Genomic DNA, 11,849 nt, shown 5'->3' with positions numbered 1-11,849 from the left:
AAACCCAAGGAGGGGTCGCTATGAGTCGGGGCCAACTCGATGGCACATAACAACAACAACCACCACCACAGGGTCCAATCAGCCCCATTGTAGTTAGGTGTGTTAGTTTAGTTAGGGAAGTTCCCGCTGTCAAATCCAGCTTACATAAAATAACAATCACAGCAGTCTTCAAGGATGCTGGGGGTCCTTCACGAATTTGTTCCTCACCGTACTGGTAAAACGCGTGTCCTCTGGACTCTCCATTTCTGGCTCTAGGGGTCTAATCTGATAAATTCATTCTAACAGGCCAATTTCCCTAAGCCTCTGGACACCTTCTTCTACATTATACCAAGGCAGATCTGGTACTTCAATTTGACTAGGTAGGCCACCGCATGATCCATGCTTCAGTAAGCCAACCACATAAACAATTAGATCCTTTCCTAACCTCTCGAGCTGAAACATTGAATGAAGAATCCATACTTAGTGGGCCTAAATCAATAAACTCAGACTAATCCAATGTTACATTCCTTGCACCATTATCCCACACCCTCGGTAGCCAATCCCATATGTATTCTCTGGAAGAAATAAGAAACTGGAAGAAGTAAGCCTCTCTTTCAGAGCACAACTGGAAACATTGAAGCCTTTTATGTAGTGCTTGAGCTGTGACTTAGCAGCCCTGAACTCATCTTGCTCTTTCACCACTTTGTCTAGTGTAACTGGGACCAACCAACCCACTTCCTGTCATGCTGACAAAATTTCGTAAAAGTATCAAATATGTGATCATCCAAAGCCTCACTTCTCAAAAGTATTTGATCTATTGGTGCTGCTATTTTGTATATTAATGTTGCCACTTCATGCCACAGATTAGCAGGGCCCTCTTTACCAATGGAGGCAGAGTCACCAGTGCCTTTACAATTAATCAAATTGGAGAATCAAAACAGAATCAGTGCAAACTAATTAAGGAGGCCTATCCTTATGATGTATTTTGAGTGCCTTCCAACCTGAGGGGCTCGTCTTCCCGAACTATATCAGGCATTGTTTTATGGCTCTTCATAAAGTTTTCCAGTAATACATCAGACAGTGTTTCACTGCTGTTCATAAGATTTTCACTGGCCAATTCTTTTGGACCTCTATCTTCCCAGTTTGTGTTAATCTGGAAGCTCTGCTGAAACCTGTCTGCCATGGGTGGCCCTACTGGTATTTGAAATAGTGGCATAGGCTCCAGCTTCACAGCAACATGCAGGCCAGCACAGTATGAGAAACTGACAAGTTGTGGCATGGATCCATAGGCATGGGATAAAGCTTTTACCACCTTTCACAACTTGTCTGGTTAACTTTGGTTGCTCAACTCTTCCTTCTCTAGGAATTGACTTTACCGTAGCCAAACCCTGTTAGGAGGAGAATCAGAGGTGGTCATTGCCTTGGCCGCTATCTTCAGTGCCAGTAGAAAGAAACATCTGGAATTGCAGTGTGCCAGAGTCTGTCTGGCTACTGTGTCCCTCAGGAGAGTCATAATGACGACTTGCTTACCTCTTAACACTCCTTGCCCTCACCCCCACCATAAAGTAGTTTAAACGTTGATGGTTCTTTCAGTAGGTTTGCATGCATTCTCTTATTTCACCTGGGGACAAACCCTGTGAAGTCAGTATCTAACAGTGTTGGGTCCAGGTATACAGAAGGAAAAACTGTCTCTGAGGGAGGAGATCTTGCTGGAGCAGAACTGGCATCAAAGGCAAGCCTGTGACCCATCTGTGAATAGGCAAGAGTTTGATAGCGTTGCCTCCCCATTCCTTCTCTCTGACATTGTGCACAGGGAGAACAAGGAGGAAGAGCCCTTGCCGGGAATATTCTTCAGTGTGGCTTTTGGCAGTAGCTCTTGTCCATGACCAGTACTTTGGGATATCTGTGGTACTAACTCTTGGTGTGGGACTGATATAGACAGCCCTCTTAATCTTGCCATACCTAGGAGTTTGCTAGAAATGCATACTCTCAGGCCCCACCCCAGACCTAAGGACTCATAATCTGTGCTTTACTAAACTCTGCAGATGATTGTTACATACAGTAAGCTTGAGAAGTAGAATTCTCAAATACAGATCACAAGAGATCCTACAGTTCTACAGTTGAGAAAAAAGTGTTGGGGTAGGCAGGAAGGAGGGGAGGAATATAGGGAGGATAAGGTGATGAAAGTACTTCATTTGCCTGTGTTTGTGAGTGTGAGGATATGTACTTCTCATTTTCCTTTTTTTTTTTTTTTTTTAATGGCTTTATTGAGATAAATTTCACGTATCATGTAATTCACCCATTAAAAGTATACAATTCATTGTTTGAGTATTCACAGACATGTGTAACCATCATCACAATCAATTTTAGGACATTTTTATAACCACCCTGCCCCTCACAGAAACAAAAAACATAAAAAAAAAAACAAACAAAAACAAAAAACCCTATACCTGTGAGCAATCTCTTGCTATTTACCCTGTGCACTCCCCTTTCCCTGAATCTCTGACAGTCACTAATTCCCTTCTGTCTGTGTGGATTGGGTTTGCCTATTTGGGGCATTTCATATATGTATGAAATCATGGAACATGAAGTTCTGTGTGGCTGACTTTTTTTCTGTTAGAGCAGTATTTTTTTTGAAGGTTCATCCCTGCTATAGCATGTAAAACCAAAACAAAACCAAACTCTCTGCCACGGAGTCGATTCAACTCATAGTGACCCCTCTTTCGGCTTCCAAGGTGGTATCACTATGGAAGTAGATTGCCCAATCTTATTTTTGAGGAGTAGCTGGTGGGTTTGAACTGCCAGCCTTCTGGTTAGCAGTCAAATGCCTTAGGCACTACGCCACCAGAGCTCCCTCCTTATGACCTTTTCCTTGCAGTCATTTTGCTTTTGTTTTAAGTTTGTTTTGTGGAGAAGCTAAGGGAATTCTGCTATTTTTTTTTTAAGGCTTGTGGAAACTGAGTCTTTTCATTGCACATTAATTGTAAGTCAACAAGAGCAATTTCTTAGTGCAATAGTTGCTTTTCTAACGTCCCGTGCTCTAGGGTCTGAGAACTGTGTGGCAGTGAAATAATAGGAGCATTGTAAATGGACTCATTTGAGAGAATAAAATATTAGTATTTTCCATTTTCTTTTAAAGCTTTAATTACTTAATTTCCAACCACTTTTTCCATCAAAACAGTGGTATGTTAGCCATGCTTTGCTGAAAATCATGCTTGCCTTTACAAAATATGCACCCAGCTGATGTTGCTGAAAATTAAAATGACAAAATATTGTGTTCAGATAAACAACAACAATAGCTATATTTTTGGCAAGAAACCTACGATTGCCCCTCCTCCAAGCAATCTGTTCCCTGCAGTTCTGGATGTTCAGTAATTTCAAGTGCCCCAGAGGGAGGCAGCACTCTTGTTGCTGTCTTTGCTAAGGTCTGGAATTTTTATTTGTCAAAGGGCAGAATTAGTTTTCTTCTAGATATTACAAGACATTTTAAAAAATCTCCATACAGAATACATTACTGACTGGGAGGATCTTCATATGGTTCTTGAGGTTTCCAGTTGTCATTCTATAATGCAAAGAGTGAGTGGCAATCAGGGAGAGATGGCCAGCAAGACTCTTTATATGTGCCAAAACTAAACCAAATGCACTGCTGTCGAGTCAGATCTGACTCATAGCGACCCCTCCTTGGGTTTCTGAGGCAGCATCACTATGGAAGTAGATTGATTGCCCAACCTTCCTTCCGAGGAGTGGCTGGTGGGTTTGAATCACCAGCCTTCTATTTATATGTGCACAGAAGTCATTTTAGTCTTTCACTGCCCTGATGGGTTACGTGTTCCGTTGGTAATTCTTGGGAGCTCTGGTGGTGTAGTGCCTAAGGCGTTTGACTGCTAACCAGAACGCTGGCTGTTCAAACCCACCAGCCACTCCTTGAAAGGAGGATTGCACAATCTACTTCCATACAGACACTGTCTCATGTCTCGGAAACCCAAGGAAGGGTCACTATGAGTCTAATCGACTTGATGGCAGTGACTTTGGTTTGGTAATTCTTACTTTGGTTTTAGCAACATGAAAATCTTTCCCTTTCCTCCTTTTTTACTAAAGCTCATCTTAATGCCACTAAATTGCCAAGGCCTCCTTTGGCAGACTGCCTGGGAAATCAAATACATGCCGACAATACTGGAGATCTTGTGTGGCCACTTTCTAAAGGGTTTTGTGCCTCCTTTGTACTCTTGTCTTCATTTCCCTCTTTTTTTGTGTAGACTCAATTATTTGGCTCTGTTTGAGAAGGTTCTGGGCAAAGTGCCATTCATCTATCTTTTCAACTTTTAAGGGACATTTCTTTTTCTTAACTGATTTCTTTGGGGTGTAAAGTTTTTTCTTTATTTAACCTGATTACTGTTTTTCTGGGAGCTCTGGTAGCATAGTGTGTAAAGCACTTGACTGCTAACAGAAGGCTGGCAGTTCAAACCCACCAGCCACTCCTCGGAAGGCAGATGGGGCAATCTACTTCCATAGTGATACTGCCTCGGAAACCCAAGGAGGTGTTGCTGAGTCAGGTCCGACTTGAGGGTACATAACAACAACAACAACAACAACTGTTTTTCTAAGTGCTGCAAAGTTTAGAGTATTCTCAGCCAATTGCTAAGCCTTCTATTCTTTCTCAACCTCCTGACTATCTGGTAGTGGCTGTGTGTGTACATATCTGTGTGTATATATGTAATGCTGAAATTCATGATTTCCACTTCAAAAGAAGAAAAAAAAAGGGATAAAAATCTTGCTTCTTGTAGACTTGGAAATTAATGTGACTGGATTAGCCAGATCCCTTCGTTGGAGGAAATAGGAAAGATTGGATTGAGCCCTTATGTCAAGGAAATTGGTTTGGCTGGATTTCAGGGAGCGAAATGGGTTGGCCCATTAAAGATCTGTGTCAGTATTGTCAGTAGCACTGGAATTGGGGCAGGATAACTATTTTCTGTAATAGGACAAAGTCTGGGAAATAAGGTCAGGTAATCAACATTTAATGAGTTCATTCAATGTATCAGAGTTGTTATTAGGTGCTGTGGAGTCAGTTCTGATTCATAGTGACCCTATGTGCAACAGAATGAAACATTGCCCAGTCTTGCACCATCCTCAAAATAACTGCATCAGAGAGTGTTATATAAACAGCATGTGCATCTTTGTGTAATACAGTAACCTTGCAAGCTATGTGTTACATTGTTTTTGTTATTACCATCACTGTCTTTTATAAATAAAGTAATTCACACCCAGAGAATGTTAAGTAAATTTTGTAAAGTTCTGTAGCTGGGAAGGGGTCTATAGAGGCTGCTGTTCTCAAACCTTTCTTTGTCTTGTGAACTTTGTCTATTTCTGTCCACACTTTTTTTTAAAATATACATTTTATTGAAATATAATTTATGTACAATGAAATACACAAAACTAAAGTGACATGGATCAATGATTTTTTTTTTTTTTTTTTTTTTGGGCAGTGTTCTCACCCCACCCCCACCCCTGGTAACCAACAAAGAAAGTTTCCTTCCATTTATAAATCTTTTGATTTTTTACAATAGTGGACTAATAAAATATTTGTCCTTCTATTATTGACTTATTTCACTTAGCATGATGTGTCCTCCAAGTTCATCCATGTTATGTGGTGTTTTGCAGATTCTACATTATTCTTTTGAGTTGCATAGTATTCCTTTGTGTGTATGTACCACAGTTTGGTTATCCATTCTTCTGTTGATGCATATGTAAGTTGTTTCTGTCTTTTTGCTATTATAAATAGTGCTGTGATGAACATGGGTGTGCATATATCTTTTATTGTTCTGGCTCTCACTTCTTTAGGGTATATACCTAGTAATGGGAATTCTGGGTCGAATGGTATTTCTAATGCCAGCTATTTAAGGAATCGCCATATTGCTTACCACAGTGGTTGTATCATTTGGCAGTGACATGAGCAGTGTATTAGAGTCCCAATCTCTCTACATAATTGCCAGTATTTGTTATTTTCTGTCTTGTTGAACTTTGCCATTAGTCCTGGGGTGAGATGGTATCTCATTGTTGTTTTGATTTGCATCTCTGTGATCTGCCCATACTCTTTGAAGATACAGTTATGAGAAGTGTGGTGGTGTGGCTAATGGAGAAACCAACAGACACAGGACAAAAATGCAAGGCCCTCTGTTCTGGGTACCTATTGCTGCTCTGACAGGAAATATACCACAAATGGGATGGACTTAACAAACAGGAGTTTATTCTCTTACAGTTTGGAGGCTTTAAGTCCAAGTTCAAAGTGCCAGGCTCTAGGAGCTGGGTGAAAGCCCCTCAACTGTGGGGTCCAGCTCTGCCTCCTGCTCCTGGCCCACTGGAGCTAGAGGCGTTTCTTCACTCAGACAGCTGCTGGCTGCTGAGGCTGACAAACCCAAGGTTGACAAGTAAAAAGGCATAGTCCCGATGTTACCAAAGCATGTGGCAGGCCATTAATTTAAGTCCATTCTAAGTCCCCAGGTCGGTGGAGCAGGGCAGGCTGCTGAACAACAACACGGCTACATGCAGTGTCCAAGTGTGCCATAAGGTAGAGACTGTCCCCAAGGATTCTCCTTATATACAGGAAGCAGGCCACATCCCAAAGGCAGCTACTTAGCTGCTTGTGGTAGAACCCACCATGGAGCCGATTGCCAGTCTGATCATGAGGAATAACTACCACCAGCTGCCCAGCCACTCAACCAGGCCCAGCCAAGTTGACACACAAACATAACCACCACACTCTCTTTCAGGTCTTAAGGCACTTGACTGCTAACCAGCTGGCGGTTCAAACCCACAAGCCATTCCTTGGAAGGAAGATGAGGCAATCTACTTCCGTAGTGATACTGCCTTGGAAACCCAAGGAGTGGTCGCTATGAGTTGAGTCCAACTCGATGGCATATAACAACAACAACAACAACAACAACAACAGATAGCTATACAGCAGCATTTCTGAGTGTGGGAGTAAGCTTCTATGTCGTCAGGGACTCACATAGGTGCCCAGCTACCAGTGATAAGCCTTTGTAAGATAGCCCTACCTTCTGCTCCTAGAATCTTCCCTTCTGGCCCCTCTCAACTATGCTGGAGATGTTGGCTGTGTACTGCCTGCTATCAGGTGCCAAATGACTGGTAGCAATCTTTTGCTGAGTATTTGGGTGATTTCCTGGAGAGTGCCTCCTAGCAGGTGAGGCTATGGACTTCTGTAGGAAGTGTTTTCTGAGCCTTTTAACAACTCTCAAATAAAGCCACATACATGACAACCTATGTTTTCTATAAGTAAACTGTTGTTGTTGTTGTTATTGCTGTTGAGTCGGACCTGACTCATAGTGACCCCTCCTTGGGTTTCCGAGGCAGTATCACTATGGAAGTAGATCGCTCCATCTTCCTTCTGAGGAGTGGCTGGTGGGTTTGAGCCGCCAGCCTTCTGGTTAGCAGTCGAGTGCCTTAGGCACTATGCTACCAGAGTTCCCATAAGTAAACTAGATTTTTTTTTTAAAGTATATTCTGTCAGTTTCCCCCGTAACAACTTAATTTTTATTCCCCTCATTAATACATGCTCATTATGAAAAACTTAAAACAAATAGTGAATGAAAAAGATATCACAAAGAGATCCTCATCCAAATGACTCTATAATTCTTTTCTATAGAAAAATTTTAATGCCAGCCTTGTAAAACTCATTTAAATGGCCATGTAATCATTGTAATATTTGACTTTTCAGTTGATAATTTGCTCTAAAAGTTTGAAAAATAGTTTTGCACCATTTCCCTTTCTTTGTACTTTATTATATAAGCTTATAGTTCTATGAACTGAAAGGTAACATTTTTTTTCTCAGTGGCAGGGCCTCAGGGAGATGCATGTGGGATTCTAGATTCCTGAGCCACTTGGCATTCAGCTTTCCCCAGGTCTCTCCAGCCCCTTGTGCAGTAGTGGAGAGCTACTTAGCTATCACTTTATTTATCCTACATCAACCTTAAGATTTTAAGGAAAATTTAATCACTAGGCTATTTTGTGTAAACTTGTGCACTACACGGAGTGAAGCACTTAGGTTCCTGGGGGAAAAAAGATAAAGTAGGAAGTTAAAATTAGTTTGTGTTTATTTGTAAATTTGTTAAAATACAGTCTGAATAAATAATAAAGGCAGCATAATACAGACAGACAGTCGTGGCTCCATTCTGCTTCTCACTCACCTAGTTTACTTTCCCAGAGGTAGCCATTGTTAATGTGATTATATATTTTCTTCTAAAAGATACTGTCTTAATTCTCCAGTGCTGCTAACAGAAATACCACAAGTGGATGGTTTAACCAAGAGGAATTTATTCTCTTACAGTTTAGGAGGCTAGAAGGCCATTCAACCTTGGCCTTCAGTTCTGATTCTTCTTCCAAGCCCACTAGAGCGACCCCCTCCTTGAGTTTCTGAAGCAGTATCACTGCTGAAGTAGATTGCTCAGCCTTCCTTCTGGGGAGTGGCTGGTGGGTTTGAACCACCAGTCTTTTGGTTAGCAGTCAAGTGCCTTAGGCACTATGCTACCAGAACTCCAGGTCAGCAAGTAGAATGGCATAGTCCCAGGATCAGCAGGTAACACAGCAGGCCACTGTTTCAAGTCCAGAAGCTGGAGATGAAGAGTTGGCCAAATGCAGGATCCAAATATGCCAAAAAGCTACAGACTTTTCTCAAAGCTTCTCCATATATACTGGAAGCTGGCCACACCCTGAGGGTAACACCCCTTCAACTGCTTAGCTGCTTACAACAGATTCAACAAATGAGGTGATTACAGCCTCATCATGGGGAGTAACTACATCCAGCTGCCCAGCCAAGTTGACACACAACCTTACTACCAGAGATCAAATGCAGAGGTAGTTCATGCATATGTTGGCAAATATGTATATATTCTCTTTTCTTTCCTTCCTCCTTCCCGCTCTTTCTTAAACAAATGATAACATATTAACATAATAGTCTCTGTCTGTCTGGTTGTTTTTACTTTGTGTACTTTGGAGATCATTCTACATCAGTACACAAAGAGCTGCTTCCTTTTATAGTTGAGTATTATTTTACCAGTCTGCTTTTGGTGGGTTTTTAAGATGCTTCCAAGTTGCTTTTATGAACAGTGCTGCAATTTATAAACTTGTTCATGTAGGTATATTTATTTGGAAAGATGTGGCAATCAATGGCTGAAAGAAGGTTATAGGATTGTTACGGGAGATTAGGTAGCTTTGTCATTGTTTCCCAGAGTGGGTGCTGTTTGGAACCCTCATCAGGAAAGTAGATGTCATTGGAGGACAAGGAAAATGGAATTTTCATGACCAAATGACTTTGGGATGCAGTGTACTCACTTTCTCTTAGAACTTCATAAAAGATAAAGATACTAAAGGCTCAAAGTTCTCATGTGGTTTCAAAAACAATAAAAAGAAGACTTTCTCAAAGATATTTCTCAGACTTTCTTGAGCACCCCATATTTCAAGATGTGTACTTAAATCTGTCAAGACAGCTTCTGGGGACAAATTGAGAAATGCTGACCTGTGTGATTTCTCTCCTGTCCCCCCAGTTCTGCAGATAATGAATACTAGATAAATACTTGACTCTTCAGCTGGCAAATTTATTGCCTTTGGGATAATGTTTCTTGATATCAGGGCCTGTAGCTTGCTTATGCCTCTTGTTCCACTGTTTAACATAAGAAATGGCTTATCTGGAAAGCAGTGTCAAGACCATGATGAGCATGAAGGAAGATGGGGTCAGAGATCCTGGGTGGAGTGTGCAGAATGAAGTACAGTTGTAAAATCATGCTGTATTTTCAGACAAAAGCAAGACATTTATTTTGGCTGGGGTTTGGGCATAGTAGTAGGGAGAGAAGAATGGTGAACTTCAAAATCAGTAGAACTACAGCCAAAGTGCAGTTCGGAGTTGTCATGGAACATGGGGAGGAAAGTGGGAGGTACTCTTTTATTGTACTCACTGATTCTCAACAGCTGATTATAATGCTCAGGGAGCTTTTGTCAAAGTCTGGATACATCTTTGGTTATCATGACTGGGAAGGTGCTACTGGCGTCTAGTAGGTAGAGGCTAGGGATGCTGCTAAACATCCTACAATGCACAAGACAGGATATCACAAGGATTTTTCCAGTCTAAAATGTCAGTAGTACCTCTGTTGATAAGCCCTGCTCTAGGGGGATCCAATTAATGGTTGGCGGCTTAGGGAATTTTAACTATTTCCGTGTCCCTATATGGTTGGGCAATCTACTTTCTTAGTGATACCACGTCGGAAACCCAAGGAGGGGTAGCTATGACTCGGGCTGATTTGACGGCAAATAACAACAACAACACCTGAAGGGTAATGAATAGGCTGTGTGTAATTCTAGACTGCTGCTGCCACTGCCACAATGCTGTCATTTGATATATCGGTCCATGTCTTCCTCATTCACAGTTCAGAAATTCACCAAGCGGTTTCTTCATAATCCACTTAGCAGTAAAACCTCATCTGAATTGATGTCAAGTTATTTAAAATGTTGATTGACCTGACTTAGTATGAATGTAATGTGTTTGATTTTGGGACACTGCTCCAGATACCTCAGATTTGATATTGATACTGTATTACCATTCTAAAATCTGAAAAATCCCAAAGGTTTTAGATAAAAGATTGTGGATTCACATATTGAATTAAATTTGGCCTCATTTAGTTTCCTTTAAGAAATTAGGAGCTGTTATTAATATTTATTGGTTTTTCTCTCCCAAAATGACATTGTGAAGAAATTGATAAGGACAGAATGGTAATAATTTTATCAACCATCTGTGCAGTGCTTACTACATGCCAGGCACTGTTCTCAGTTTAATTAATTAATTAATTATATTTGTATAATGCTGTTATTATACTTACTTTATAAGTGAGGAAATTACAGCATAATAACTTACCCAAGATCCCATAGGCAGTCAGTGGCAGAGCTAGGCTTTGGACTCTGGCACAAGGAAGGAAATCGCCCATAATCTACACTGCTAGATAAGGCCACTGTTTGTATGTGGGTCTTTTTCCTTAAGGCTCCCCTTTGCCCCCCTCCCCTCATATTGTTAAATTTTCCCCATTATATTTAATTTTTTCAACATCTGATAAATAGCTGGTTAACCTATTATTTGAGTGAACTATAATTAAACAGTCTGGTATTGTTGGGCATTTGAGCTCTTCCATTTTTTTCACTGTTAGAACATATTTATGTGTAAATATTTGTCCATATCTCTGATAGTCTTTTGTTAAGAAAAGATTTTTAAGGGGAATCACTTAGTCAGAGGCTATTACTTTCTGTAGACCCTTACTGCATGCTGCACAATGCACCAGTTCATGTGTCTCCACTAGTACTTGTCATCAGCAGTGAGTGTTAATATTTTCCCTCATATCTGATTCTATGATGTATTATCTTGATCTTTCTGAGAAGATTGGACAGTTGACTGGACATTCCATATGAATTTTTGTCAGGAAACTAGAGTTAATGATTGGTAATGGTGGTGGTTGGGGACCTATGTAATTGGAACAGTTGATTAAAAAAAAATTAAAAAGTATTGGTCATTTTTTGGGGAGGTTGATCTATGAATTAAATTGGAGTTCCATTCCAAATTATTCTGAAGAGCTGACGGTTTAAGATACCCAGCAAAGAGGATACTCTAATCAAAATCTTATTGGTACGTGATTAATGTATGCTTAAAATAGCCATTTAGTGAATATTTATGGAACGTCTGCTATGCACTTTATGCTGCATATATGTTGTTGTTGTTGTTAAGTGCTGTCGAGTCGTTTCCGACTCATAGCGACCCCATGCACAGCAGAACGAAACACTGCCCAATCCCGCGCCAGCCCCACAATCCCTGCTATACT

Source organism: Orycteropus afer, unplaced genomic scaffold (assembly GCF_000298275.1).
Source record: "Orycteropus afer afer isolate SDZICR_OR568_19922 unplaced genomic scaffold, OryAfe1.0 scaffold00450, whole genome shotgun sequence".
Taxonomy (NCBI): domain Eukaryota; kingdom Metazoa; phylum Chordata; class Mammalia; order Tubulidentata; family Orycteropodidae; genus Orycteropus; species Orycteropus afer.
Note: the sequence above shows the minus strand (reverse complement) of the source record.